Consider the following 6,000-nt stretch of genomic DNA (forward strand, 5'->3'; position numbering starts at 1 on the left):
TTCCAAGAAAAGTTATACATATTCATTAAACTTCCGAAAAATCATTAGCATATGTAAATGTCCTTTGCGCAGGCGCAGTGAAGGTCTCTGGTGGTTCTCAGGAGTCCTCTGGTGGTCTTTCATAGTCTTCCTCACTCGTCCGCTTCTTGACCTCTCAGGTGTCTCCAAGCAGCAAACTGGTGTCCATAACGGTTTCCTTAGTTTTCAAAACAAACACTACAAGACTACCAATCTTTGTCAAAACTTCTGTGGTTAAATGATTTTGAACAATACTTATGGTTACACATTATACATTTTCTAAGCTCCTAAGTTCCTAAGGCTACATTTCAAACTTAACACTCCCATACTTATGCTTCACAGTTTTCTACTTTTTAGTCAAACCAAACTCTTTTATAATCAGATTTTAATTTCTTTATCTTGTTATCTAAGTTCTAAATGTTTCTACTAGATGATTTTAGCCAATTTCTCCGGCCTTGATACGGGGCTATACAGGGGATTTCACAGCAGACACTGGTTGGTGGTTAAATGTATAAAATACAACATACATATGATTTTGCTAAAATGTTAAAACTAAATATGATTAATTCTAACTAATAACAAATCAATGACAAATCAGTAACAAAATGACAAAGCTTTTAACTAAAATTTGTCTTCTAGGTATGATCGATTTGATAGCATTAATCAGCTTAAGGTAAGACAGTAACATACCAGCTATCTGTGTACTTGTCTGATCGGTTCCCAAAAACTGGGGAACGTCCTGTGCGGTGTTCACTGTGGGCAAAGCTCTCTTATTTGACATGGATTCAAAATCAGAAGAGGGAATTGTGACTTCTGGGGGTCCTAAGTACATGGTAAAAACATGCAGCAGTTCTGGTCAGACTTACTATTTATAGTAGTTTTAGACCTGAGGCAAAGGTCTCTTCAGAAACCTAAATTTTTCCCTAAATTCACATAGCTCTAAACTGTAGCTGTTGTTCTTCAGCCACTGTCAAATCCTCCTTAGAGCCTTCTGGTGGCCAGCGCTGGCTGATAGGGAAGCAGCTTGATTCTTGGATTTGGCACAGCCAGCCAGCAGCTTTCTTGGGCAAGAGCTCCAGGACTTGGTACAAGAGAAACGTGAGGGAGCTGATGAGAGAGGTTCCTAGCCTAGTGCCTTGACTAGCGGAACTGAAGTAGCTCTCATTCAGCTGTTGGGGTTGTTTAAATCTGGAATGGCTGTGGATAGATGAAGGTTACATGAAACTCAGCAATGCTGGGTACCTAGCTGGAAGATTTACATGTGACAGTTGCTCTGTTCAGGATCTGATAGGGTTTTTTTTACACCCATTCCTTTTCCCCGGGGGGTCAATGATAGCATATAAATGTGTGATCTCTCTCTCTGCTATTTTTATGAGCATGCCCTGGAAGGCTGGACTCTGCATGAAGACAGAAGCTGCCCAGTGCCACAGAAACGTTGCCAGTTTACCTCCTGCAGCCTAAGAACTGTGTGTGGATGATCACAATTTGTGAGTATGATGGGAATGTCACGCAGGTACTGACAGGAAAATGGTGTTGCAGGAGAGTTGGGAGTTGAGTGAGGGCTGGGTGATAGATGAATGCTCATCAGCTCTGAACTAAGCAAGTTATTTCGTATCGCTGTATATCCCATTGGCTCAGTCTGGCTCTAGGGCAAGTTGAACCTTCTGCCAGCAGCACTTGTGTTTGGGTGATGGCAGTTCTGTGGCTCCAGGGGAACATAATGCTTAGGGAAATGGTGGTTCTGATACTTAAAAGCTAGTTCTGTTGTTATTACAATTGCTTTAAACTACTCTCATTAATTCAAAGAAAAAACAAGTGTAAGTAGGATATGGGTGAGCCTGGGACTATTTTACTACAAAACTTCTTTGTCTGTCAGAGGTGCACGGGGCTGAAGACATGTTGTAACATTTGACTTCATGGCATCCTTTGGGAGCTTTTCTGAAGCAAGGACTTCAGGGCATATGCATGTTCTTGGGCTTTCAGCTTGCAAAATGGCACAACATAGATACAGGAACTGGAAGGGGTAGAGCTTAGAAAAATCCTGTCCCATTTCTGATCAGTCGCCACATCTCCCAAACTGATCTGCATGACAATCTTTCAGACAGACACCTAAGTTTAAACCAAACATCTGCCATCCCCAACATACCAAGCCAGTATTATGTGCTGCCCTGCTTATTCTGTGGTTTTAAAATACCTGCTGTAATGAACAAAACAACCGGAAAAGACTTGGAGGGCTTGCAGATGAGGTTCAGATTATTATTATTATTATTATTATTAGCTATTTCTAAAATGACAATCATGTGCCTTACGTAAATTTAGAAGGACATCAAATCCTTCCACGAACAGACCCTACATTATGATATCCAGAGGCAAATGAAGAATTTTCACTGGTGTTAAGTACCTATGAAGAAAGCCCCTGTCAAGCCTGGCTAATACTGATAATCAGTGATTTGAAGGAACTACATACTTTGTGTGTGCATGTGTGTATCTGATTTCTGTCTGCATGCTGTGCTATTCATGACTGATGGAAGCTGAAAATGTCTTTCCATTGACAAACTCTTTAACAAAAGACTTCAGGAAATTAGAAGATAATTTGTTTTTACTTTGATAATGTGGAAAATATTATTTTAGCAGATTTATCAGGGTTTATTGAGTTTCCTGAACCATAGCAGTACAGAAATAAATTCATTTGTTCTGAAGTGACTGTCTCTGAGCCTCCAGAAATAGCAAGTGCTCACTCTGTATTTCAAAAATTTGAGTTGTTTCCTGAAGACCAGGAGCTGTAGGTCTCCATCGCTTTAAATTCCATCAGTCACCAGATGTTTACTTCTTTCCCTGAATTAGGAGAAGCAATTTAATTTGAAACTGTAAATCTTAGGGAATTGTACTGCCTCAATTTTTCTGTTTAAGCCATCCTTTCACTGGCACATTAAAAATATGACATTATATTTATTTCCTGATTCTTGTGGTCCTGAAAGCTATCTTGCAGAGGTGAGCCAGCTATGATAAACAGTAAATCTGATTAGATTTTCTTTTGGGGGTGACTTCTGGCTTGAAAAAGAGAAGTATATAGATAAGAATCAAGTCTATCAAAACTTGGGATTTGATTCAGTTCCTGACAGCAGCTCCAGAAGGATTAAGGAGAAAATCACATGCAACACAGCGGCTCAGCCAGTCTGAGCCAGCTGGCCTGCTGATTGCGCTTGTTATGGTGAAATATGCCCCTGGGACACTGGGCTCAAGGACTTTTTCCTTCCAGGGTGCTGGTAGGTGATTGTTTCTTCCTCTGTCCTGCTGGATTGCTCTTTCAGCCTTACCTGAAAATGATCCCTGCCGCCTTCTGTAGATGTACTGTGACTCTTGCTAGAGTGCATGGGTTCCTGTAGCAATGCCCTGTCCAGATGAGGACATCTGTTTTCTCCTTCATAAGGAGAGGGGAAACACTGCATCATGTTAGTAGTCAGGATCTAAATGTAATTAGGAAAGAGGAGGAAAGTGCAATTGTTCACCAAAATAGAAAGAAACATATATGGTTGATGAAGGATTTGTCTTCTTCCCAAGTTCCTCTAGGTTTTAAAGGGCAGAAGGAGCTGGTTCACAGCCACCTCAATCAGAAGAGCGATAGGAATCCAAACGACTGGTATTAGATGCAGTAGCTTTGATGCTCTGCGAAAAAAACAATCTACCTAAAATAAGGAGTATTGCTGAGTGTATGCACACCCTGCAGTCAGAGCAGAATTTATCCTTAGTGCCATGCTGTTAGTTAGGAGGGCTGCCAAGGTGAGTTTAGCACTTTAGGTGCGTTTATGCATCAAGCTCCACTTGAGCCTGTTTTCAGGACAAAAGGTCAGCCTTATCCCTCTGCACAATGCTGGTGTTTAAATAATGACAAATAAGCAGAACTGAGGCTACTTTACATTCTCTGTTGAAAGAAACTGGAAGTATTGCACTAATACTACAGGCTGAATTGTCCTGATACCTGTGAAGCTAACTTTGGCCATGAGCTGGCCTGCACCATTGCTCACCTGCCCCATGGCTTTGTTACCGGAGCGTGCCTGAGACTGCATCATGGGTGCTTTAAGGCAGGGGCGTGCTCTCACCTGCCAGTTGCTTCTTCGGGTAAAGGGATGGACAAGAAGGCACTGGTTATAGAGACGTGCGCAAGAACCCTTTGGGGAGATGCAATTGCACCATGAAGTGAACTGAACAGAGGCTCTAAGAAGTTCAAATATTGAGGAAAAGCCATAGAGAAAACACATGCTATGGAAAGCTACAGTGAGGGCCTTTGAAAGACCTACACTGAAGCTGAAAGCCCCTGTGTAAAGCTTAAGACTCTCAAGGTGGGAGGGCACGACCCATTGTGCAAGCTTATTTTTGGGGAAAGGGGAACTGAGATGAGCGCTTGAGGAGCTCTTCTATCTTTCTGTTACAATCCACAGTTATCTTAGATGGTTGTGCCCAGCATTTGGGAAGCCTCATAGCCAGCTCGCAAACCTACGCTATCTGTATGATCTCTGGTCTTGCTTGTGTCAAACATCGGGAAAAAGCAGCGTGCCAAATGCCTCTGAGCTGAATTTCTGGAGGGAGAGGCTACACCTCTGAGGTCCTGCAAGGAATTCTCAGGTTGACAGGAGAGCTGATGGCCTTTGACACGTTGCTTCACTTCTTATTTGGCATGTGAGCATGCTTATGAGTGAGAGAAACAAATAGCTGGGAAGAGCTGGGGGTCACCTCGTAGTTCTGTTACTCATCTTCTGGAATCAGGCTCTGGCTGCTGTGAGATGTAAGGTATGCTGCAGCTCTCATGCAGATACTGTAAGGGGAGTCCTACGGGCTTGCTGAATTCTTGGGATAACTGCAGAGAGCTCTGCACCTCGTGCTACAGATCACGCTGCCTGTCCTCTATGAGAATGGGACAGCATAGCTCTGTGGCCTGCCAGGCTGAGGCTGTGTTCGAGTTTCTCTCAAGTTTCACATGCCTCCCTACTCCATTTATGTAGCCTTTACTTGCCCTTCTCAAGGTCTAATTTCATTCCCCCGATACGGTAGGGCTGGAAGGATTGCAGGGGAGACCGTGTGTGCCGAAGCCTGTGATCTACAGGAGCAGTGAGGGCACAGCAGCCGCCCGTGCCTCTGCCCAGTGGGGATGGGTGCTCGGCACCTCCGGCATTCCTCCAGCCCGAAACGTGGCACTGGGTTGGGAGCCCACACCTTTTTCGGGCCAGCCTCACAGTTTAAAAGATGAATGCAAATGTAACTTTTGTGTGTTGTCACCTGGGTGTCAGGCACACCTCCTGCCCTTGGCTGTCTGCTGGAATTAGCTTAGTGGGTGAGCTAAAAGGATCAGTCCCTTTAGGAGGGCTGAAGTGAGAGCCCAGCTGCTCTGGAGGCTTTCTACAGAGAACAGAAAGTCCTGTGCACAGTAGACGCAGCGTTCTTGATTTTGGTTCCCTTCACTGGAATTAACTCTTCTTATTGCTACTTGTGGACTGCCTGACACCCTGGAGTCCTCCTAGGTTTTCTTTAAGGTGGTTGAGGTGGAGATGAGCTACGGGTGCTCTACAGCTCAACTGATGATTTGTCATGCCAGTGATAACTGCTGATTCTTCTTTCCCTTCTCAGCGATGCTTTATCCCTGTGACATGCTCAGCTTCCGCTGGCCCACGACCCGCTACAGGCTTTGAAACTGGATCCCTTGACTGGTTGTGACCCAAGGGGGTGCAATGGCTGGTGCGGCAGATAAATTTACCACTCACCTGTTTGCTTATCACTTGCTTTGCTACTTGGAATAGAAACTGAAGATGGTCGTTTCTGAATGAAGCAGATTTCTCTATTGATAAAGGAAACAGGAAGATTGGACTGCTTGTGAGTATCTGGTTTGGTTGTTTTGGAGAGTGAGAAGAGCAACCAGTGATACTAATAAAACCAATTTCTGTTCCTTGTAATCTGTGTACATACCAGGTGTTAGCTTCTGAGAACAGC

Source organism: Aquila chrysaetos, chromosome 2 (assembly GCF_900496995.4).
Source record: "Aquila chrysaetos chrysaetos chromosome 2, bAquChr1.4, whole genome shotgun sequence".
Classification (NCBI taxonomy): domain Eukaryota; kingdom Metazoa; phylum Chordata; class Aves; order Accipitriformes; family Accipitridae; genus Aquila; species Aquila chrysaetos.